The sequence below is a fragment of the Agelaius phoeniceus genome, chromosome 1, assembly GCF_051311805.1.
Source record: "Agelaius phoeniceus isolate bAgePho1 chromosome 1, bAgePho1.hap1, whole genome shotgun sequence".
Classification (NCBI taxonomy): domain Eukaryota; kingdom Metazoa; phylum Chordata; class Aves; order Passeriformes; family Icteridae; genus Agelaius; species Agelaius phoeniceus.
In genome coordinates, this window is record NC_135265.1 from 29,979,183 (window position 1) to 30,005,601 (window position 26,419).

The following is a 26,419-nucleotide window of genomic DNA, read 5'->3' on the forward strand; positions in this document are numbered from 1 at the left end:
AAATATAAGGAAAAAGATAGACCTTGTTTCTTTACACGATCTTTCATGAAACCTCTTTAAAAAACCCTAAACAGCTTATGATAAGAAACAAGGTCTTCAGATCTTAATTAGCTGAAGATACAGGACAGTAAAATGGCTAATTCTAAAACTAAAAGGAGGTCCCAAAATAAAGCAGTATAATAAATGCCTATGGAGTGATGTGCGGTGTGATAAGGGTGAATAAGGAATGACATTTTCTCCTCCAGTTTAGGAACTAATGAGAATCAAATAAAAGGAGTAGGTACCAGCTTCCAAATGAACTGAGTGTGGTAGCTCTTCATACAAATGTTCCCCTGTACTCGGCACTGGTGAGGCCACACCTTGAGTATTGCGTCCAGTTCTGGGCCCCTCAGTTTAGGAGGGACGTTGAGGTGCTTGAGTGTGTCCAGAGGAGATCAATGAGGCTGGTGAGGGACTTGGAACACAAGCCGTGTGAAGAACGACTGAGGGAGCTGGGGTTGTTCAGCCTGGAGAAAAGGAGACTCAGAGGTGACCTTATCACTCTCTTCAACTTCCTGAAGGGTGACTGTGGTGAGCTGGGGGTCGGTCTCTTTCTCCGGGCAACAACAACAGAACAAGAGGACACAGTCTCAAGCTGTGCCAAGGGAGATACAGGCTAGAATTAAGGAGGAAGTTTTTCACAGAAAAAGTGGTCAAATACTGGAATCATCTACCCAGGGAGGTGGTGGAGTCACCATCCCTCGATGTGTTTAAAAAATCTAGACTGGATGTGGCACTTGGTGCCATGATCTAGTTGAGGTGTTAGAACATGGGTTGGACTCGATGATCTTAAAGGTCCTTTCCAAACAAAAATTCTGTGATTCTGTGATTCTGTGAAATGGAACAACAGAAGCTATTGGATGCTAGAAGTTTGGCAACATCACCAGCTGTACTCATGTCTATAACCAGTGACTATTAAACATGAGACAACACTGTGAATGAGAGTCCCTGAGCCACAATGTTGGAGTCTGAGCAGTTTTTTTGAAATACCAAATGTGTTTGTCTTTTTTCTTCCCTCCTTCTTGAACTTCTGTCTTTTGCTGTCCATTTGCAGTGGTGTGTTACCAACCTGCAGAATCTGCAATACTATGTCTCTCAGGGCAGAAATGGTACTGGATACCTCTCAGGAAGAGTTATTAGTCCAGGTACATCACAGGTGAACACTGATATGGTAGAGTAGGGATTAGCTAATTTTTTAAAGCATGGTACTTATAAAGGCAAGGTTGTAAATTCAATCCCTGTATGGGCTGCTCACTGAAGAGCTGGATTTGATGATCCTTGTGTGTCCCTTCTAACTCAAAATATTCTGTGATCTGTATCACTTGTATGGCTGCTTTAAATCCAGGAGGAATGTGAGCTCATTTCCATAATGCTGCACCTCCAGAGCTACTCTGACCCAGCTCAGATAGCTCAAAGGCATATTTCTCATTCTGGATGATATTCATAAACTATTAAAAAGAGTGTATATGTACGAGTCTAGTTCACACCTAGTCTAGGTGCCATTGCAGAGGAGAGAGCAGTGCTGTAATCCTGAAGGCCTTGAAAGGCTCAACTTCCAAATACTGACATTGCACATAGGAAGGAAGGCCTCAGGGCTGGTGCTCTAATCCAGACTAGGGACTGTCCCCAGCAGTACAGGACACTGGGAAAAGCTTCCCAGGAGCAACCTCAATCCCAGGCTTGATTTCCATGACTGAGAGCTGGTCAAGATGGGTTTGCGCTGTTTTCACCACTATCCTGTCCATCTTGGGCATTACATGATTCCCAATATTCATTTATGTATTTGTGAGTAATCTTGAATATTTCAGAATTTTTGACGTGAGATTATAGGAAATTGGTGACTTAGACTTCTCATTTTCCCTAGTCCCATTTACCTTTGAATGCTGATAATCAAAAAGTTGTTTCAACACTTTAGAAGTAATGTTATATGTGGGAGAAAGGGACAAACTCTTTTCACATAGGTATTTCTTCTAAGAGCAGCTGAGACAGGATTTTACTTTAAAATTGTTTAAAAAGCAGTTCTGCTTGTCTGACCAGCATAGCTGATTCTAAGCTCACATGAGGGGAAATAGCAGAGTGCCACAAGCACCACATTTTATGCAATGTAAATGCTCCCAAAATGGAGGAAGTGGAAATGATTAATTAAGTGAGAAGCTTTTGTTATGATTCTTTTAGGTTTTAAGGGTAAAAAATTGAGAATGGATCTCCTTAGAGAGGAAGGAGAGAGAATGGCACATCTAAAGGATGCAATCTATCATCCTAAACATTGGTAAGTGACATTTCCTTAGGCAGCTGACGGCTAAATATGTCTAGGTTTTTCAACTTGTGCTGGCAGAAGAAAGAAGGAGTCTTATGCCCTCATTTTTTTAAAAGAATATCCACAATTCAGTGAGCATAATCTGGTCCACAAGTTTCTTGTAGAGTTGTATTAACATGCTTAGCTACATAGCATTTTCCTTTGTGGATGTTTTGAGAGGAAAGTATTTTTTGTTTGTTTGTTTCATGTATGTTTTTTATAGTTTGTTTTTTTTTTAGAGGTCTGTGATGTATTAGAAAGCATCATGTGCACAGAGGAACTGCAGCCCTTCCTGTAAATTCAACAAACTGGTTTATGCTGAAAGCAACCTCTGAATGATTTACCTTTTTCACAAAGGGAGGTGAAGAGAAGGAGAGGGGTGGGAAAACAACAGATTTTTTAAATTATATTAACACTCACTACCTGCAAAAGCATTTGTAGAGAGTTACCCAAATCTCCTGTGGGCATTTCAGCACAAGTCCAATACAGAAATACACCAGAAAGGAATGACTAGTTGATTGGGCTACAGGCCAATCTCAGCTACAACTGCATGGTATCATAAAACACCTTGGCCCCTTCCACAAGAAGAAATAATCAAGTCTCCATGATACTGTATTCCTGAGGAATGTGGTTTTTCCAGATAAATTTAATTTTCTGAGTCACTGTTAATTTTCTTCAGGCCTACATACAGTTCACATTCCTGCTAAGGCAACACCTTAAGAAAGTATTGAGATGGTCAGAAAGCAATAGGAAAAGAATGCTAACAGCAATTACTTCCTCTAAAAGACATCCACAGTTGCTTGGGTGTTTTAAAAATATGACAGGTTAGATTCAGGCAGGAGGCCCAGCGAGCCAACCAACACTCTCCTTGGTTTCCTCTCCAGAGTAGAGCCAGGAGATCCCCAGACATGTCCCGCCAGCAGCTCACACCACTGCCTCCCTGTCCTGTTCAAGACTCTGTCCAGCTGGGAATGAATATAGTGTCTTGTTACTGAAATTATTGCTTTAAAACTCACCACTATTGACAAGTCAGTAAAAATCCCTTCCCATGACTTATTCTAAAAAGACAAATTTATAAAAAAACCACCCTAAACAACTATATATTGCTACATAAAGTTGTTGCAGAAATTATTTTAATTAAGTGATTAAGAATGGGCACAATATTATCTTCTATATGTTATTAGAATGCACAGCAGTAGTTCAATGCTTACAAAGATTTACATTTGTGTTGGAATATTATTCATGAATTGGGAATTTAAAATACCACTCAAACGTGCCTTCACACAGTTGGCCAAATAAAGCAAAGTTGTTCAACAAGGGACTTCTGTGTTAGAGACCTTGAAAATAATGGCTTAACAGTATGCTAACTTGTTGAAAAGAATCTCATCAGAGGTCTGTCCAGCTATGACATGTTATGGATTTACTTTGGACTGAACCAATGGGCTGAGGTGTGCCACCGAGATGAAGGAATCCAGCTTGAAGGATATATATGTCTGTTTTAAGTAGGAATGTTCATTCATTAGCTCACTGCTCCATTCACTCAGCCCTGTGCAAACGGCTGCACCAGGGAATGATTCAACGCAGACGCCTTTAAAGCACCACGCAGCAGCAACAAGCCAGATACATCGGGACTCTCCTGGTGAGACAAGGAAGCAATTTCTTCCTGGTTGCACTGGGAGCCTTGAAATGGAAGAATACAGGCTACAGTGCAAAAAATAATCTTTAACCAAATGTAATCCACACATTAATATGCTCACAATCCTCCCTCACATCTTCAATGTTTTGAATTTCTTTTGGGGGAGAAAGGGATAGACGAGGTGTTCTGTTTTGAGGTGTAGGCTGCGCAAAACTGTCCAGAACAGCAGCTCCAGGGGCCATTGAAATAATATACAAGTTTTCACAGTGCAAAGTATGCTAAAGTGGGTCATACAGTTTATTTCCAGATGTTCTCACCCCCAGTATTTTCTAATGATATAGATGAAATCCATAAAGACTTCCTGTATGAGGCTAAAACTGCGTAAAAAATGAACAAAACCTTTGCAGAATAATTTATAAGGCTGTAAAAACAGAGCAAGTAAACAAATAAACAAAATCACATAGTCCCAGTATTTAGAACTGAAATTGGTAAATTTTCAGGATTAATGAAATAATTTATCAAAGCTCACAGAAAGCCTTTTTTTTCCTTCTGGAAAGTTTCCAAGCTCAAAAAATATTCTAACTAGAAGAGAAAGTTTAACAAATACTAAACACTGGCAGAAGAAGCATAAGAGGAAACAGAGAAAAACCAAGCAATATAAATGGTCAAAACTCTCAGGTAAAGTATTGTGAAATGACTGCCTACTTGAAGAAGCCTTCAACTTGTCATTGTTGAAGTAATAAAGTGTCTGTAATGAAAATTGACAAGCAGTCATTTTTGTAATCAGTCCAAGAAGCACATATGTGTTTTAATAAATGGGCTTGAAATATAAACAGGGGCGTTTTCTCAAAATGAAGCAGAGCATTAAACCATATATGGTTTAGGTCACTGGAGAGAAGCCTGCCTGTTTCAGTAGAGAAGACAATGCATCAGATAACATTATATACAGATTTGAGCCAACAGTTGTATTTTGGCCCCTATGTGTGGAGCACAAAATATAATGCACATTTGAACCATGGGCCTCCCCAAAGATTGCTAGATGACACGAGAGGATTTATGTTTCTTAAATTAATACATATGCCATTGCTGCTTTATAAGGCACATTCTCATTACCGACCTAAACGCTTTCTGTTCGGGAAAAATCAAACCAAACCAACAAAACCAAACCAACCAACCAACCAACCAACCAACCAAAAAAACCAAAACCAAAACCTAAAACCCACCAACCAACCAAAATAAGAAAACCAAACCTCAAAGTGTTAATACCTGTAGTCTTTCCTTGCTCTGCTGTAGCTGTTAATACACACATTTAGCAGTGGAGTGGACTGAAGTGCCTGTGGAGAACCTGTGTTAAGAAGGACAGAAGATCATAAACACATATGTGATACATTTGTATAAGGGTTTTTTTCTGCCAGACTCATCTGCACTCCAGCTCTTTATAGAATAGCTGAAGTAAAACTTCTGTGCCTCTTTGGTGCATACAACCATATATAAAACTCCGTAATTTTTGCAGTGTTCACAGTGTTTGATTTACTTACTTTAAACCTAGTGCAACCTCATTCATCAGTACAAATTGCACAGCAAATTAGACATGACTGTACTTAGCAAAAATTACTTGAATTGTACGGAGTAAGGAAGTTAAGGGCAGACTAAGTATCAGAAATATGGTCTTTTAATTGTTAGCAAAGCATTAAAACCAGTGATATTTTCTTCTCTTATTTAACATAATTTTCCCATCCCATTGTGGTTTTTATTGTGATACTGGTATTATAGTACATGAGTGCTTTCCTTTTCAGCCCCATGTATACCCCAGTTACTTTTTCCTGGCTGATTTTATACCCATGAGATAACTTTTGGTCTTCTAACTCGACCTGCTATACAAACTATAGACCAAGACACAGCAATTTCTGCATCAGATGTAATATCTGTTCTACCCTGGGTGTCTTTCTGGGAGATGTGTTATAGCTCAATTAAAGAACTGCTACAGATGGAAAATTCAGCACATTGCTGTGTAAGAATTTGTTCCAAACATTACTACTATCACTTGATATTTGTATTCTGTTTCCAGCTCAGAAATGTCAAAATTAAATTTCCAGCAGTTCCATCTGTAACATTAATTGGATTATGATCAAGTTACAACAATAACCAAGAAATTAAAAATTAATCTAAAATCCCTTATTAGACTTCATTTGTAACAAAACTGGTCAAGAACATAATTTTCATGAATGGTCTTACAGATTATGGTAAAGTCTCCTTCCAGCCTAGAGTAAAATGGGTTTCTTCAGTGTCTCAGGATGGAGCACATTTCCCAGACCTCATACCTTTCTTGCAGTTTTCGTCTGAGCCCCTTCTAGCTTGTAAAGGTCCTTGACAAAGCATAAATGCTAGAACTGGACAGAGTATTCCAGGAATGTTGTCCCTAATGACATACACAGATGGAGTATCACCATCTCCATCCGTATACCATTGGTTGGACATAAATGGATTGCATTTTACATTTTAATCACAGCTTTCTTCTTGTAGCTTACCTTCAAATTCATATTTAAGTCTTTTCTAGAGGACTCAGATTTCCCAATAATAATTGCTATGTAAATTCTTTTTCCTTTGGCCCATTTTGACCACACAAAAATACTGTGTTTTAATGAATTTATTGCAATGAGCACTCCAGACTAGCTCATTCTTTCATCATCGTGAATTGTTCATCTAATGATTTTGTCACTCGTAAGTGTTTCTATTGATAATCTCACATTTTCCAGACTTTGCTAAAGATGCTGCATGGCATTGGATAAAGAACAGATCTTCACAGGACCACAGTAGAAATATTTTCCCCTCTGTGACTATACCTCACCTATACTTATTTCTTTACTACCTCCATATTAGTCAGTCTTTTGTATGATTGTAATAGATTTTTCTTTTAAAATATTGGCATTAATTAAGTTTTCTTAATTTCCCCAGCATTCTGTAATTAAAAAATTATTAGTATGCTGAAATAAACTACCTTAACTTGCATCAAATCTATTGTCTGATCCTGCACATTAGGAAAAAAAAAATCATCATTATTTCTAGCTACTGCTGGGGTATAAAATAATTCTCATTAGCTTTAAGGTAGAATTAGATCTTCCTGCCTTTTCTGACAAAACAGATATGAATGAGCAAATCTGCCTTTTGCACATTGTGATCCATGTTTTTACTATCCTTGCTGAGAACAGGATACAAACCATTACTGAGATCTCACTTTTTCTTTATATACTTCATGTATTGTTTCTTATTTCCCTCCATCCTCTGCAGAGTTTTTTAAAGATATTTTCAGCTTCCTGTATCAATTGTCCATATTTCCCCAGAGTCAGTTTTAAATTCATTGCTATTACTCTTGTTTTTAGTTGTGTGAATTTTTATTTCTGCCTTCATTTTCCCCTCAACCAATAGAATATTTTTAGGTTAAAGATGTCTGTTAAGAATTGCAAAGTAGTGTGTCTTTTCACACTGAATTTATCAAATCTGAATTATATTTCATATTTTCATGTGTAAGTGTTTCCTGACATAATTTTGCTCACAGTTTTTCTCAGCCTTGGGAAAACAGTTTTCTAAAAGGCAAAATATATACATTACTAGTAAAGTACTGCCAAGGCAGATATTGGCAAAGTACACAGATGTTTCTGATGGGAAAAAACTAACAATCTTGCTCTTCCTTTCCACAAAATACACATCAAAATAAAGTTAATTCCAGACATACTCTGGGTTGCTGGGGTTTCTTTTACTCACTAAATTAAATTAATAATGTTAGGCTTGGTTTTCAAATAAACATTAAGCAGTTTAATTCATTGCTGGCACTGATTTATCCAAAGGAAAGCTGTAGAGTTCTTTAGATGTTAACCATAAATTCTAGATCTTTTAGCCTGCTCTAACTCATGTCCTCTGAGATCTCAGAAAAGTCCCTCTGTCTCTCTGTGCCTCAGTTTCCCATCAGAAAGACTGAAATAAAACTTTTCTAAAATAGACAGATAATTCGCACATAGGCACAGAATTATGTGATGTCCAGGAAAGTATGCTGAGGAAAGCATATAAGTATCTCTGATTAAAAAACAAAACCACTTAATAGATCCATAATACAACTAAGTGCAGAACCATCATAAAACTGTATCTAATTTTCCTTTGCTATTTCCTTTTTGGAAAGTACAATTTGGAAAGGGCAATCGTGTCTCTGTTCCACAGCAGAAGTTCTGAACTACTTCTTTTTTTTTTTAATTTTAAATTTTGAAATTTAATTTTTAATTTTGAAATTAAATATTGCATACACATAAATAAAGCCAATAGTAATACGTATTTTTTTATTTCCTTTCCTTCTATATTAAAAATCTCAAATTAGGAAAAAATTGATCAGTACTTTCTATGGTTTTTTAAAGGTTGTATTAGTAGCATGGTAATTCATTCAGGCATCTTTAGACTTTTTGACTTTTCAGTGAATGGCACAAAAAGCAAGCTTAGTGTGTGCTGTCTGAATCTCTAGTTGCAGCATGTGTCAAACAGTTCATATAGGTAGCAAGTGAAAGCCTTGCTAAATAGGCTAAAGAACAGAACTTAGTTCTTTCAAAAGCAATAGTGATCTGGGATTAGATTCACTTAGAATTAACAGCCCAGTAATAATTTATGTGCTTTGACAAAAAAGACTGATCACTTGGGGCCTTACTAATACTTTCTCTTGGAGATTAACCAGTGGAACTGGAAAGAAAATATAATTTTTACAGAATTAAAGAAAAATAGTTACTGCAAATGTGAAACATGAAGGCCGCTACAAGCCTTCAATTTCTCTGTTTTGTAGCTGATCTGACAAACAATTTGGTCTTTTCACGTTTAATAAAAGAGCATGTAGGACAATGATTAATTGTTTTGCTCAGGCCAGCAAAGATGTTTCTGCTGCTTCAGAAGTGACTTGCTCACATTTCTTACATCATGATGTCTAAATATTTTTTCCTTTACAAAGAGAGAACATTTATGGATACATCTGTTATACAAAGATTTCAGTTTTGAAAGGAAATATTTTGTTTTATTTCCTACCAATTAATACTTAATTCAGATCAGAATATGTACCATCTACTTCTAAAGTATACAAGTGCAAATCCAAACATCTTAGACCTTAGCAGCTGATCCAGATTTTGAATGCTTAAGTGCTAGGGTTTCTGTTCCAGCTTGAGGTTATGGGCAACAAAGTACTGAGAACTTCAGTTCACAGGAGATTTTTGTGTGTGTATGTGTGTGTTCACCTAATTTTCACAGGTTAAATAAAAATTAACTTATAGAATCAGGAATTTGATTACAAATATCTGCACTTACAGATTTTTTCTGCTTGGCTAAAAACACCTTATTAATTTTAGTTCACTAAAACACAACCCAGCTGTAACTTGACCCATTTTGAGTAGCTATACTTAAAACCGGTGTTATGCTTTCAGTACTAAAGAGTGATAACTTGATAGCTCCCCAGGGCTTGTTGGTTACAGTTTAAGTACAGAGTTGACATTACATGCTATTTTTCTGAAAATCCCAGCAGTGATATTACAACTGAGATACTGGTAATTGAAGATATACTCAAAGATTGTTAGAGTGTGGATGTCTTCAAACATACAGTATCATTCACTAACCTGCAATTTCACTCATTTTCAGGTCCTTTCAATCTTATGAAAATGGGACTGTAAAACCAAATGAAAACAGCAGTTCAGAAGTACTCTCTGGGCCAAGACAAAACCAGCCTGGATTCTCTCACCCTTACTCACAGTGAACAGTAGGCTACTCTGTAAATAGTTCTCATTATTTAAATATGAATAAAGGTCACCCAATCTGGTGCTTAGGGATTACATAATAATGTTTTTATCTGTATTTCCTCAACATTTAAAAAAATATGCACAACTCACTCTTCTGGTTTCACAGTTGAGAAGCTGGTGCAGAGCTAGATCAAATCCTATACCCTTCAACAAGGCAAAGGAAGCCAGAAATAGAACCTCATTTATTTTTCTGAATGGATTTCAATGGAACGGGGTAGCATTCTATTAGATTTTCCTTCTGTTTCTGCACCATTTCCAGAAGGTTCTATTTCTAAGAAAAGATGTCTACTGTATCTGTTTTTATGAGTAATTTCTTAGACCGTCAGTGGATGCAAGCAATGATGCTGTCTGATCCCAACAAACTCTTATTACAAATGCAGAAGAAAAAATTTACCACAGGTAGCAAATCTATGAATCTGAATGATTTAAGGCTTTCATGCAGATTAATGGAGTGTTTTATTCTATTTCCCAGAATTTATGTGTTTGTTTTCTCATAATAAAGGAAGTTTCTAGCTTCTGGTTGTGAAGATAGCCTTGACAATGTAAACCAACATACTTTCATCTTGTTGAGTCCTCATCCTCACCAGCTAAAACAATAGCATCAAGCAAGTTAACTTCCCCCATTCATCTTGCCAGGGTGTCAGCCTTGAAGCAAAACATGCACACTTAAGTACCAACACAGTTAACCAATTCACTGCTTATGATTAGATTAGAAATTACTAGTCAGCACAATTAGACAGCAGGCAGACACTTGTGATGTTCTTGACATGCAATCACTTGAAAAAGTTGAATACGCTATTGATAGGAAAATAGAGAACAGTCTACTAATTTTAAAATGCATTTTTGTAGAATAAGTACCTACATAAAGCTGTACCCTTGAGTTTTGGAATGCTTTCTAAACATCTTCTTCTGCATTTCTAAACTTCTCCCAAACAGTGACTATGAAGATTTCTTTTCTAATCCCTATCTCTAATTTGGGTGCTCCATGACCAATTGCTGTCTGACTGCCGGATTCCTCTGCCATGACAGGGACTTCATTTATTTCTTCAAGTTCTTTGAGAGAATATTAAGAAAGAAGCATTCTAAATTGGCCCAAAAGGGCATAGACACACATTTATTCTGAATTGATTGAAACAATCAAGCAGACATTATATTAAAAAACTATACTAACACCATCCTTATAGTATTGCAAGGATGAGAGGAGACAATGGGAACATACAAAATGTGCCATCTCTTCTAAAACATCCCAGATAAAAGTAACTTCCAGTTATTATACACCATGTTTTCTGTCTAGAAAGGAAAATACATTACTGATTGCTTCTGCAATGCTTACTGTGTCCATTTAAAAGAATAAGAAACAGACATTAGGCTAAAACCATGATTCAGCAGGAAAGCAGTGGCAGAGATGGGAAAGGATGTGAAGTCCCAGGACAGCTCTCAGTTTATTAAATCGCTCTGCCTCTGCTCAGGTAGCATCTTAAGCAGACATTGCAGAGTTAACAGCTGTTAACAGCTGCTTGGAAAAAAGCTTATCTGCCCTCTGGCCCCTCACCTTGAATGGCTGAATTAAAGCATGAATGCAGAGCCACAGCATCAAACACAGAGGCTGCATCCCAAGAACATGGCTCATGTTCTCTGTTACAGAACAGGACCAGGAGCAAGCTGATGTAATTAGTACACACAGCAAGTACCTGATTCCTGGAAGTTTCCCACTTGCCATTTCTTCTTACCTGCATTCTTTCGCTGGGCATAAATTTACTGGCAGCTTTTCTCAAAACTTTTTCTGCCTACATCTTCCTGTCTCTAAATCTGTCTTGAGGCCTCTTTCAGCTCAATATTTTTTACACTGGAAATGCAGATAAAAACCTAATAACTTTTTAAAAATTCCATAGTACGAGGACAGGGAATGTATTCTTTGCATAATGAAAGCAAGAACACTTGGAGTGGTTTTTTTCAGAATAAAAATGTATTTTTTTACACATTTCTGAGAGAACAGTTATGATGTTGTGTTTATTGACATTCATTTACTAGCCATCATGACAGCTCTTAATTAATAGTCCACGCGGCTTTAAATTATGGGAAGCTTATAAAAAACTTCTAAAATTTAAAAACTGTATGTAGTAGGCTTGGCAAACATTTAGCTATTGCACAGAGATTCTTTTTAATTGTTCTATTTAGAAAGTTCTTTTCACTTTCAAAGTGCTGCTAGCTGTCCAGTTATTTTTGAATGCATTTACATTTCCATAGCTCGGGGAGTTTGCAGAAGCTGCATTTGGAATGAAGAGCTTTAACAAAGGCAGAAGAAGAAGAAGATACCAGAGTGGCAGTGATCCCAGGCCGCTCACACACGGATGTTCAGGACAGCACATGTGGGTGCCACATGAGCAGGTGAAGCTGTGATTCTAGCTGTGTGGAAAGGCAGATAATAATTAAGCAATCAGATGTGCTAAGTGCATCACGCTGGGACATCGTTCCGTTTCGCATGGGTTGAGATGTTTGAAACTGAAGGCATTAAGTGAGGAAGTGGCCAAATTACAGCTGTAATCCTAAGGTTTTCCTCGTGGTCCCTGGAGCACCACAGTGCCAGTCTTGTCCTGACACACTCCGGGAGCGTGCCAAACGCTTTTCAGCCTAAGGAGAGCGTTTGACATCTTTCAGCTGCTGAGACTGAAGGATTTGGGCTCTGGATGTATTCCAATGCTCCTCTCCCGTACGCATGTACTCACTGCGGCTCTCCCTAAACACCACCCTGTGGTGCAGGATTCCCAGCTGCCGCCTGCTCCGGGGATGTTGCCTTGTCCCTTCCAGCGCAGGGTCCCAGCAGGCTGGGATTGGGATCGGGATGGGGATTGGGATCAGGATGGGGATTGGGATCGGGATGGGTATCAGGATCAGGACCGGGACCGGGACCAGGACCGGGACCGGGCCCTGCCTTCTCCGCTGGCCTGGAGCAGCGCCCGCCAGGCACAGCCCCTTGGCAGCGGCGGCGTGTGGAGCCAGGGCACAGCGCCGCTCCACACATTTCAGTGGTAGCTTCATACGGTGTCAAGAAGGCTCATCATGAAGCCCAAGAAGCTAAAACCTGCCCTTGCAGGGCTTTAGGAGCCGTGAGCTGCACATCAGTACACGCTTCTGCATCCTGGCTTGTCCTTCCCTCACCATTTCTGCTGACAATTTTTTTTCCTGGACATAGTTTTTAATAATGTAAAAGTTAAGCAATTATAAGCATTAGTATAATTAGTATTATTATTGTTGTTATGGTTATCATTATTGTTATTGTTATTTCTTTTGAGGTAGAGTCTATACGACCTGGAGAACACAGATTTAAGCTTTGCACTGTAAGTGAACTATTAACCTGAACTGCACGGAAATGTTACACCAAACAGCCATACATTTGTTCAGCTGGTTCTGGCCCTTTTTAAAGCCAAACCGAGGTAGTTTCTCAAGAAGAGACAGAGCAGGGGGTCACAGAGGGCAGCCGCCCCTCCGCTCCCAGGCCCTGACCTAAGGAGCAGCGTGGGGCCCTCTGGATTCTCCTGCCTGAGGCAGGCATGGAGCTGCTGGGGACACCCGTGTGCCCACAGTGTCACACCGTGCGTGGCTCTGTGCTCCCAGACAGCCATTCCACCCGCAAAAGAATGAAGGGAAAATAAACAAACCTACCCTCCTGTGCACTGAAAGTCACAGCTTACACCATGGGGCTCAGCCTCTGGGAACACTCCTCCTTTTGCTGCTGCCACAGTCTGTGGCTTGCATAAATTGCTTCTCTTAAACGACTGCTTCCCTTTCCATCAGGTCTGAGACATCTGTATTTTAAACTGTAAGCTCTTCTGGGTGAGGATGATGTCTGTCTACACCCTTGCAGAGTGTTTAGCACAGCAATCCCCATGTCTTGCATGACTTCTAAGACCTACAGTCATACACCACCAGCAGTAGATGCACACTGGTAAATGTATTTACACCACTGGCTCCAGCGGAATACAGAGGAACTCAGCACTTTGCCCCTCCTGATAGAAATCTTGCAGAGCATGAGCTCATGCTATTTCACAAACCACCTGCCTTTTCTTAGCCATGTGTAGAACTGACTACTAGGAATCCCAATGTGTTTTATGTGGTATTAATAAAGTTAATATTTTTATGAAATGCAACTCTGGTCTGGGATTCTCACACAATTTTGAGTGCAATAATCAAGAAAAACACTTTCTGTCACATTATTAAAAGTTCAGTTGCAGCAGTATAGAAGACTCAGGTAGCAAAATGCCATGTTGACATCTTTCCAGTATGGGAAATTTTTTTCCATGGTTTTTTTTTTCCAATTCAACTTATTGCAAAACAGTTGCTTTCTGTAATATCACAGATTTATGCAGAGTTTACAATGCAATCATTGCTCCTTGCTATTGAAAAAGATTTATTTAACCAGTTTTGGCCTTCATTCCAAAAGGCTGAATGCCAAATCATTACAGTGTATCTGGTGTTTTGCTGTCAGAAAATATGATCTAGCATTAAGATACTATTCAGAGACTCTAAAAGCCAGAGAAAATAATTGTGGTAAATCAAAACCTCATAAATACTTTATAAAGTTGTTTTTAATCTCTGTCCTCATGTGTGACAAAAAAGTACCAGTTTACATGCAGCCAGAATACACGAATTTTGAGGCTTCATTTCCTATACTGTCTACATTTTAAAACAATATTAAAATCCATTCCGTATACATGCAAAAGTCAGGCAGTAGTTGTCACATTATGTTTTCTAGTACTACTGCAGTTTAATGAGCCAAAAAAGACAGCAAACCACTTCTCTAGACTTAACTCCAAATGACGTCTTTGCTTTTTTTTTTTTAATGACACTGAGAGGCTAAGAAACATATATATGGCTCTGAAGCTGAAGCCACAACTGTGCAAGCAGATACAGACAGGCAGCACTCTATGTGGTTAAAGAAAAGCACATGCCAGAGACTTGGGAGCAGCTGGCCCTGAATTTTGGCCTCCGCACACCATGTAAAATTGAACATATGCGTGGACTAGGTTTGACTCCCTTCAGATGCTTCTGAAACACAATAATATCTCACTGGGTAAGAAAGCTGCTCTGGCTTCCAAACTACCTATGCCAATAACTTTTTATTTCTCCACCAAAAAAATGCAGAACAATTTTCCTGTGCAGCACATCAGTGTGACAGATAGCAGCGACTGCCAGAAACTTGGAGATGGCAGTATATCTGGGATGGATATTAAACTGAGTCTGTCTAGAGGCATGGGAAACTTGAGGGAATAACAGGCAAAAAAATAAACTCAAGCAAAGATCATGTCCAGATCTTACTTTGTAAAAATTCCACTTATTTTAGCAGCACCAGAAACTTATCAATAATTTACCTTTTAAGGTTGTAAAATGCTTAACCTGTGGGCCAGAGTATCTGCTACCTTACATCATGTTGCATACAAATTCAGAAGCAGTTAACCAATGCAATATGGAAGGGTGCTTTTTGCAAAGAGGAAACCACAGAGGCCAGAAGGGAACACTGGTTTGAGAAAAGGGGATTAGCTTGGAGGTAGCACTCAGCCTGATCTGACTCACTTGCCTCTGAGCAGTTTAAACCATGGCCATATTCCAAAGGAGGACAGAACTCATTAAATCACTGCTGTGAACCACTGGTAGAGGAAACTGAAGGTAGTGAAATCCTGCCAAGCTCAGCCAATATCAGCTGCCAAGCTGATATTCATGGTAAGCTGTAGAAGCAATATTAGTTTTGCCTAGATGAGGGGTTTTTTTTGCTAGTGGGGAAGGTGACTGATCAATATGTTCTAAGGTGACCAATATTTTATAAGTCTGGCTAAAAGAAAACAAGCTTTTCCAAAGAGAGGTGTTCATCACTATCTGAGTGATAGAGGATTTCAACAATGTTTCATGTTGAGCACTCAGAATTTGATGAAATTCAGTCTTCAGTCAACTTGGAATAGTCTTGCCATCATATGGATCTGTCTCTAGTAAGAACAGAGAGGGCATCTCACCAGGAAGAGGGCACCAAACAGAGCACCATAAAAAGTCTCTTTACTTATACCCTCCCTTCAGTGTTAAATCCGTTCAAGCTCCTGTTACATCAATGTGCTTTTTGAATAAGTCAGCCCATCTGCTGATGACTCTGCCTACTCTGCAATGACAGTCTTGTTTTTTAAAACTTCCCAGAGGAAGTAAGCCTTAACAAAGCTAGAATCAAAATTCAAATTTCTAAAAGAGTTTTGTTTTGATCTGGACATTTCCGTTTAGCACACTGCAGGTGTGATTGTAAATTGATTACTCCCATTTTACTAGTATTATGGAATAAGAACTCCTCATTTGGACACTGTCTTTAAATGCCCTCATGTTTTGATAATAAACCTGAAGTATATAAGAAAACTCAGCATTGAAAATGGGAAAAGATGCATCATAGAAGAAACAAAGTTATTTCAGTTAGATTCAGCTTCTAAGAAATATAAATAAAGCTTTGTACCAACACAATTATTTTTTATTGAAACATCCTACTCAGCATATTACTTACAAGCACTTAAATACTTACAGTGAAAGCACAATGAGGTTTCATAGCAGAATAGTCAAAATACACAACTTCTAATACTGCTGCCTGGACAATGTTAATTCAGTCCTGTTGCAGACGTATTAAAAAAAAATTACTGACTTTCACTAGGTGCTTCACTGGGGATATTCTTAGTAAGCATCTACTAATTCCATTTTATCTGTTCAGTTCAAAGTGTGAAAGTATGTCACATTGTGGTACACAGAAAGAAATCATGTTGATTCTCCCAGATTTCACAACATTAACTTTTATGGTGCTCCCATCAGCTACAAAGTACAATAATACCCATCCACATTTAGGGGAAATTGCTGTACACATTATTACTCTGAAGGAACAGAAATCCAGACATAGCTAGAGCTGACAGACCAATTTCACACACAGGAATGATTTTTTTTTTTTTAATCTATCACAGCAAGTATTCTGTGGCTTTTAAAATCACAGTTCCCCATTCAGTTTGTCTGCACTTGTGAGTATTCAGATGCTCTGCATCTTGGTTCTCCACAGGCATCAGACACCAGAAAGCAATGGCACACAGTTTCTGAATGCCTTCAAGAAGTGAGTTTTAGTAGCCATCTGGAACCACGTCCCAGGAAGCCGAGGTAGGAAGAGAAGCCAGATCATCAGGATGCCATGGGGTTGCTGTGCAAGATGATCTTTCTGTCTTCTGCAGCCCCAGACTCAGTCAGCATTCCCAGCCTCTGCAACAAAGAATTACTTCCATCACTACAAAATCCTAATTTACCCCTTAATGAGCCCACCTCTTATGCTGAAATTTTCTCCTGCTAAAATAGTAAATGAACATGTAAGAAAAGCCTTTCATGATTAGAAATGCCAAAAGAATTCAAGTTGTATCTTTGTGTTCCATAATAAATTCTGTTAGGAAATTTTGAACAGGCCCCACAAATCTGTAAAAAAACCCCAAAAAACAAAACCAAAGAACCCCAAACAAATAAGCAATCAAATAAAAAACAACAAAAAGAAAGGTCTCTGAAAGGTCTTCTTGTCTTGATTTCAAATTTTAAAAGTGTAGTTGTAAGTATTGTATTTAATTCAAAATAAGAAACAAGATGACAAGAAATACCAAAATATTGATTGAATCCTGGAGATGGGGAAGCAAAATCTTGTAGCAGCACCAGACCCTCTTTTCCTTCCTTAGCACAAGGCTTTCCTTCCCTTAATGCTTCATTCCTTCATCTTGCTGCTTTGTCATGCTGCTCTGTTCCTTCACCTGAGTTGTCTCCCTAAAGTACCTCTGGCATCCCACAAGGTCCCAGGGAAAGATGGACAGTGTCTTATGCCTGAGCACAGTGGCTGGGGCAGCTTTCTTCCTGGTGAGCAGAAATACAATATTATCCCTAAACACACCCCACTCTCCTGTATTTACACTGATATATTTTTACAGGGAATATAGTGAAAACAGAGAGTTCAATTATTCAAGTTTTATGTTGTTAGTAGAGTTTACACCAAGAATATTCTTATCATACCTGTCACAACAGTTACTAAAATCAAAACCTTAGTAAAATAAGTGAGGTTTTCTATTTTACTTTTCAGGAGCCCAAGTTAGTTTTGACCAACATGAATTCTTGGAACTTAGGGATTATACCATCCTATAAGTCAAGTTCCAAGGAGCAAAGTTTTCATAACATCTGCAAAAGGTCAAAATATATTTTCACAAGCTCTATCTCTTTTAGAAACTATGAGCAAAATTCATTAATTATCCTCTGTTTCCTCCTCTTTCATCTACTCCAGTCAGTGTGAAACCTTTGGAAGCGCAGGGGCTTTCACATTATGAGAGTCTATAGTTACTTCATTTGGTTGTGATTTCTTGCTGATTTCTCCAGAACATGTAATTTCCTTGTGACTTCCCCTTAAAATGCTACTTGACTTGAGAACTAATTTGTGTTTATGAAGAATCAACATCAAGTTCAATGAACACACTGTGGACTGAGCATTTGTGAAGTTTTCCTCCACTTCACCCTCTCTGACATAGCTGACAGCAACTGGGCTCCGAAGGTAAAAGGCAAATGTGCCTTTCACATCCTCTGTGAAAAAAGATCCAGTACTTAGAGCTATGAATATCTTACCCAATAGTCACTTCCAAAGACTTTTTTCCTCTAATGCTATGAAAGCTTCTAGGCTTTGAAAAATCTCTTTACATGTTAAAACTCTAGGTGGTAAACATTAGAAAACAATTCTAATCTTCTCAACCTGCATCACAACAACATTATTAATATTATTCATCTTTTATTTAGTGAAGAAGTCTATATCTATATAGCCTGTCCAGACTTATTACAATTTATTTCTGCTATATCTGCTTCTCATCCAGTTTTGGGTTTGAGACTCACTTTCATGATAAATGTCAGTGTTTGGTGGCTAATTTTATTTTTTATAAAGCATATTAGGGGGAACATGACAAAAATCTCTCTTAAATGAGATTTTTTGTGCTGCATTGCAATGGTAACTCAGCACTTTGGGAGGCAGTGAGGAGAGTTCACACACTACTGAGGCAATGCATGGAAAGCAATGCAATGCTCCACTTGCCATGCTGCCCCTGGCCCAAGGTTTTCAGGCAGCACTGTTTATTACCTGCTCCCCTTCCTGCTCCACCAAAAATCTATGGTGTAACCAGGGATCATGCCCACAGAGGGTAATAAATGGGCACATGGGACATGATGGTATCTGCCAATGAAATAATGCAAAACAGATTACATTTTAACTTTTTATTTTTTCTATACCACAGAAGGAAATAATAAGATAAAGACCAAATTACAAATTCCCAGCTGAGGAAATTCCCAGTTTCTTTTGCAGTCATGCTTTTTTGAGTTTTGAATGTTTTACAAAAGCTTACAGGAAATGCTGATGAAGATAAAATTTGCTTTTAGTTTTCAGTTATCAGTGAATATTTCACAGAGGGGGTGGATAGATGCTGAATGAAAAGAGACTGAAAAAAGGGAAAAAGTTATTTTCAATTAACTCTAATATTTTTCTTATTTCAGCTAGCAATATTTAAACAACTTCTGTACTCTTATGCAACATGCTATAGGATTATTATGATGATTTGAAATGCCTCATTTTGGTCAGGCTCTTAATTTTTAACCTCAGGAAAAAACCCAGCAACATCCTTCCAAACGCAATGCTCTCAATCCAAAAGAAAAATGAGTACTAACACAGTAGGTGGTCTTCCCACTGAATTGCTATCAATGCCTGCACCATCTGGGTTTTCCTTGGAGGCCTTGCATCCAAGAACTGACAAGACCCAACCTTACTTAATTTATGAGACAAGATCATAGCCAGTGATGATGTGAGTGCAAGTGTGTATAGTAACATTTGTATGCTACTATACATGCTTGCAATTGTATAAGGATTGCAAAAAAAGGTCAATTGTATGAGGTTTACAAATATTTTATGAAACAACTGGTGTTTAAGTAGGATTTTAAGGTCATTATAACACCTTTATAAAGTTCTGTGTCATTGAACTTTTGTGATCTCTTCAATTTACATTCTATGTGACTGGGAAAAGTACCTAGTAAAGAAAGCAAGATTTCATTTTTAGTTGGAAATAATACAAAATCTTTATTTACTACACATGGACTATGTTCTGAAGCTCTAGTACTTGCCCAATTTTTTTCTCCTCCAGGACATCCAAAAACAACAGTCAAGTTGCCTACCAAAAATAAGATAAGGAGTAAAATAGAGTTCATGCAGAATTAAACAATATTTTTGTATCAAAAACCTTACCTTTTTACTAAATTTAGTTTCATCCTATTTAGAATTTAACAGAGAAAAAAACATTTTTAAAGGATTCTAATAAAGAGAATTATATTTTTTAATCCCTGAAACAATACATATAGAAGAACATAAATTGCAAACAGAAGTATGTATTTATAAAGAACTATATAAGATAAGTGAGAGCAGCAAGCTTTTTAATCTCTGAATGGTATATCTGAGCCATCAATATCACATATAACTCAGGAAGAAACTGATATATTTCATGATTAATAATTTCTTAACCTATAACCCAAACTATAAAGGTTGTGGAAAACCTAGTTCAGAAGTTCATATCCAGGTTTAATACAAGCAGAGCTGAATTACAAGTCACTGTAGTCCTGACCTCCTACTCACTCTCAAATTTTTCATATTACCAAAAGTTTTTGTTTCTACCCTTTTATAGTTAGTAATTTAGCTACTTACTCAAAGAAACACTTTCCTACTAGCCTAGATATTACTTACCAGATTATTTTTCTCCTTCTTTGTTATTTTCTCATTTTAATTATTTCGATTTCTTCTTCCCTTTTTTTTTTTTAATAAAAAGATCCACTGCACAGACTTTTACAGTTCCCCATAATATGCAATAAAGAGACAAGATATAAAACTTTGCAGTCAATATCCAGCAACAATAGGCACGTATTCACTTAATTTCCTCTTAAAATCTGAAGTACCGTCTGGCCTGTCTAGACAAAGACATAGGATTAACATTTCAGGCACCCAGTTTAGGAGCACTAGATCTCATAAAGAGAGGATAGAGGAAGGACAGGTTCCAAACTATCTGCAGTTTCATGGTGAGAAGACTTCCCTACAACTGAACCAGGCTTCAAGCTGTGGGAAACAGCTGTAACACCTGTAACATTCAGTGGTGTTAGAGATAATTTTGATGGCAACATAGGAACTGGGAATCTCCACAAGAAGCACTGCCATCTGCCTCTGGGATGCCTTCTTGAGGCAGCTGACCAGACATGGGTTTAGGAAAGGCATGAACCTGATCTCTTTCTTTGATAACATGACCCACCTAGTGCATCAAGTAGGTCTGTGGATGTGTCTATCTGAAGTTTAATAAAGCCCTTGTCACCATCTCCCACAGCATTCTCCTGGAGAAACTGGCTGCTCATGTTTTAGATGGGAACATTTTGCTGGGTAGAGAACTGGTAGGATGGCTGGTCCCAGAGACTGGTGGTACATGGAGTTACACCCATCTGGCAGCTGATCACCAGTGGTGCTCCCCAGGACCAGTGTTGGGGCCAGCACTGTTTAATATCCTTATCAACGGTCTGGACGAGGGGATTGAGTGCCCACTCAGTCAGTCTGAAGACAACACCCAGTGGGCAGGAATTTTGATCTGTTTGAGGGTGGGAAGGTTCTGCAGAGGGATCTGGACAGGCTTGATCAATGGGCTGAGGTCACTTGTATGAGGTTCAATAAAGCCAGGGGCCAGGTACTGCACTTGGGTCGCCACAATCCCAGGCAGTGCTACAGGCAGAGTGGCTGGAAAGCATTCCAGTGGAAAAAAGGTGCTGCTCAATCTGCACTCTTTAAAAGCAAAAAAAGGTTTTTCTTTTTTGTTTCAAATCTTTTATTGGGATAAAAAGCATAGCTCTTCTTCTCTGAGATACTTTCTTTACCTAAGAATTGATAATTAAATGTAAATTGTTTAACCATTTTGAAGTCAATATAAGCCCACAGCCAAAGACCATACAAATTTAATCATACATTTTGAGGAAGAGGTCTGAGCAGGAAGGCTGTTCTATCATTCAGAGAAGAAAGCAATACATAAACACGGTGTTCACCTTTTCAAGCGCAGGTACACAATGGGGTAAGGAAAGAGCATTTTGAAAAATGCAGGGTTGTTTTAAAAAGAAAGTCAAATGCAGTTCCCGTTACTGAAAATACAGCTGTGCATTATGGTTATCATAACTATGTTGCAGAGAGAGTTGCATTATGTAAATTCATATTCCTTCCGTTAGTTTCAGTCCCAGACTGATTCAGACATATGGTTTGCAGAATGCTTGCAACTGTCTCATTTTTGGCACTTCAAATACAGGAAGCAATATGTTATTTGTATATTCTGTTAGGGACTAATACAATACAAAGCCCACTGAAACAGCTCAACTTTGGATCATACCCTTCAATTCTCTCCTGACTAGTCTACACTGTTTCCTGAAAAGGCATCACAGAATTTTTTGCAAAGGTAGTTTGACAGCTGCTCTACTGGTTATTACTAGTCTTTTCCTGCATTGTTCTGCACTTACCCTGCAATTTTTTTCCATCTCCTCCGTGTTAGGCTCCAGACCTGATCTCAGTGTAGACAACAGCAATCTTTCCATTACTTCATTACAAACGGTTTAGATTGGAAACCAAGTCTGCTCTCCAGGGTGAGAAGTGAATTGCGTGACTTCCAGCTAGAGAGACTCCACTCTCCATCAGGACACTTGGCTATCCCACCACACCCTGGTTTCTGAGTGCTTGTAGGAAAGCTATGGATGTGCTGTGTCAGCATGTTAGGCAGCAGTGCTTGTAAAGACAAGACATAAAATATGTTTCTGTGATTCAGTGTCAACAATGCTTATATGTCATTTCCAGTTACATTTTGTTCTAATATGGCTTACATTAGTGGCATTTAATCACAATTTTATTTTTGCTCTCCTTGAACATCAGTCCCAGTAAAGTTGTCTTTCTAAAAATCTGTTTGATCACAGAGAATACAATGATAATAAATATTACACCTTAATCTTTTTAAGAAGTACACATGGTCATTAATTTACTCCTTATGAAAGCACACTTTTTCAGTTCTGTCTCTCAAGATGTACAGTAAGGTCTTTTCTTCTAGGAAGAAAACAGGTTAATAAATAATCCAGTCTGAGGTTTATTGGCCTTTTTTGTCATTCACCTCCAGTGGGAATTATAGCAAGGAACAGTTGCCCTTGTTAACCTGCAAACATTTTTCACTCAGTTAGGTCATTGCCTCTGGCTCAAGGGTCCAATTTTCCTTTCATTCATTAAGCACATTGGGAAGTGGAGTTCCTAACCCTTTCCAGTCTAAATGTGGAACAATCACATCCCCTCACAATCAAGTGCCAATGTGCTGGGACCTTTACGTTTCACTGTGATCTCTCAGTGACGCAAGTTTTTAACAATTGAAGGATATTAAGTCAAAAAGTTGTTTTCTAATTGGAGGAGCTCAGGGGATTTCAAATAATGAACTTTTATAAACTGGAAGCTGGTACATGTGCCTTTCCAATTATTTTTGTTTCAAATCAGGCAAGAGGGCATTGCTAATCTCAGAAAGCAGATTTCAGAAGTTCTACTAGAAATTAAGGCTGTGAAGCATAACAGTTGAGCAGGCATAAACCATTAATGCTTTGGGGACATGAAATTACACAGTCTCATATGTCATTTTACTGGATGGTGTAATAGCTAAGGGACAATGTAATTCCAGATTTTAAAGTGTGTTTGATACAGCTAATTCACTCCTATAAAGACAGGCTGAGAGGGCTGATGCTGTTCAGCCTGGAGAAGAGATGCCTCTGGGGAGACTTAGAGCAGCATTCCAGTACCTAAAGGAAGCCAACAGGAGAGCTGGAGAGCGACTTTTTACAAGAGATTCCACTGATAGAACAAGGGGTAATGGTTTCAAACTGAAATAAAGTAGGTTTAGATATTAAGGAAAGATTCTTTACCATGGGGATGGTGAAACACTGGCTTATGTTGCCCTGGAAAGCTGCAGATGCACAATCCCTGGAAGAGTTCAAGGCCACGTTGGAAGGAACTTTGAGCAACCTGGTCTAGTAGAAGATGTCCCTGCCCATGGCAGGGGAATGGAACTAGAGGATCTTTGACATCCCTTCCAACCCGAAGCATTCTATGATGATTTTATGATTCCCTTTGGAGCATTTATAAAGAAGGGAGAATGAGTGTTTCTTATTGATAAAATACTTGGCTATTTTAAGAGAATCTTTGGGTGGATGAATGGTGGTTGCAGTTCTGTAATTAAGAGCCAAACACTTGAGTTCTTTATATACAGATGTTTCTATACACATCATTGGCTGTACCAAAATATAATAAAAATATCTCTCTGCATTAAGTTAGCAGCTGTGTCTATACAGCTCTAAAAGATAAGCAGAAAAATCACTCATCCTTTACATCAGTATAATTGGAGATTTTGTGAAGTAGGATACTTTAAAATGGGAATGAAATAAGAGGGAACCTCTGTACAACTGATCAGAAGAGGGTTTGAGACATGGCAAAGGACAAGACACCTGAGTAGGAGAAATGTAGAATTTTTGAATTTCCTATCATCTGATCTCTCCTCCTGATGAATGGTCAGTAAAAAAGTAGAGGAAGGATTTTTCAGGAGCTCTATGTAATGGTTTTAAGGCATAGCAGGGAGAAGTAAACTGGAAAAGTGTGGTTGGGACATGAGATAACTGTGTGAGCTATATGAATGAGCACTGTATGAACTATAATCCTGGCAATGGAGGATGAAGGAAAAGGGATGCAGGCTGAAGACTGAGCAGAGGGGAATAATACCCAAGGGTCTGGGTGTGTGGGATGTATATAACAGCTCAGCTGCAGATGGAGGAAGAGAAAGGCTGACATTAACATTGGCATTAAACAGGAAAAGAAAAAAGAAAAGGCCTGATGGTTAGAGGCTGGCAAAAGAAAAGCTGCTGTGGGTTTTCATCTTGAAAATATTGAGCTTATTGTGGTCTGTATAAAGATTCCCAGAAAAGTTAGCAGGCATGTCAGGGGAAGTAGAATATTGTTCAGTGGGGAGAGATGGAAAGGGAAATTTGGGAATTATGTCTTGGCCAATTGTTGAAGAAATTGGAACTAAGTCAAATTTTCAGGGAGGTTCCCAAAGAGAGGGAAAAGAAAAACTGATGCTTTTCAAAAACACACTCATTCAGCTTCCTTGTTACTTGTACAACTGATGTGTCAAATGTCAACATTTTGTTATTTCTAAAAATGAGAGGAGAAATATGTTTTGTTTGAACCCTGTGACTGCCTACATGCAGACAGAATAAGTGAAGACTTCAGCTGGAAGGGTGTAGGATAATTAGACACACACATTTTGGGGTCTCTCCTGAATAAGTTACCCATGTAACTAACAGGCAGGCTGTTTAGCACTTTTTACACTCTCAAAGGCTCAGAGCTAAATTAGGCCGGAAACTGGTCAGCAAGAAAGTTAGTCACAAAAACTCAGAAGCAATTTTTATTTCTATTGAAATTTTCCAAAATTAAATTCTTAAAGTTTACATGCATAAACATATATAAATATATATGCAGAGAGAGAAATTGAGAGAAATCTATATCAGTATACTGATGCCTTAGGTTTTAACTTTCATAATTCTCAGATTCTGTGCTGCCTAGGGGTGTAGCTCTGAGCTTCATATTAAGTGTTTGTAAGCTCTCTTCACAGGGTAGGTAGACAAAACAATCCTTTTCCAACTTGAGACCAAGGACAACCCTTACAAGTTCAGATCCAAAAGTACAAACAACGAAGAACTGAGGGGAGCAAACAAGGAGGATGGGACTTCATAGCCTAAAGCCATAATTGGACAATTAACTCCAACATGCAAATGGACCAAAACTTATCATCCATTCTGTGACCGTTTTGGGTCCATCTTGGGTGTAGCCCTGGCCAGGCTCTTGTACTGCCCAAGGTGTGTCCTTTAAGGCCTTTTAATAAATACCTACTTTATTGTCTTAGCTCTGACTCGTCTCTCTTCCAAGTTCAGCCTCTCAAGGCATCAATACTTACAGAGATCAAATTCTCATCTCTCAGTATTGTGTCAGGTACTGGTAGAGCAGGCTCCTGTTCAACAGAGCTTGCATCAGTCCAGCAGAAGTTCCCCTGGGTGAATCATGAGCCAGAAGGAATAGATGGACCATTCTCACTGCCCCACTTCCTGTCCCATAGGGTCCAGGGCAGGCAGACTTCCCTATGAGCTGGAGCTTCCCAAGGCTTTCAGACTACTACTGACCCCAGAAAACTTAATTTTTTTTCTTTTTTTTTTTTTTTTTTAATGAAACATGAAAGTTTTCTGTACTGGAATGAAAACAAAGCTGCTCAAATTTGTATGTGTGTGTGGCAGATTTATGCTAGAGGAATTCAACTGTCTCTCAGATGGTGGTTGTTAACAAAAGCCTGGGACATCAGAGATTCAAATTCTTAAAAGAATAGTTCTTCGTGCATACAACAAGAAAAAAAAGCTGAGTGGGGCCTACCTCCTTTTTTTCCAACCTGGGCCACAAATATTTTTCTCTTATGTGCTGCTTCCCAAAAGAAACCA

The 26,419-nt window shown here is 38.4% G+C and overlaps 1 protein-coding gene across 1 annotated transcript in view; it reads right to left on the bottom strand.

Moving 5' to 3' along the window:
* Positions 1-16,288: 16,288 nt before the first annotated feature.
* The window catches only part of CRPPA (CDP-L-ribitol pyrophosphorylase A), a 257,787-nt gene continuing 247,656 nt past the window's right edge, over positions 16,289-26,419 (bottom strand). The window contains exon 12 of the transcript XR_013181409.1: positions 16,289-17,050. The gene's annotated coding sequence lies outside the window, so the exon portion shown is untranslated. The remainder of the gene's footprint in view (positions 17,051-26,419) is intronic.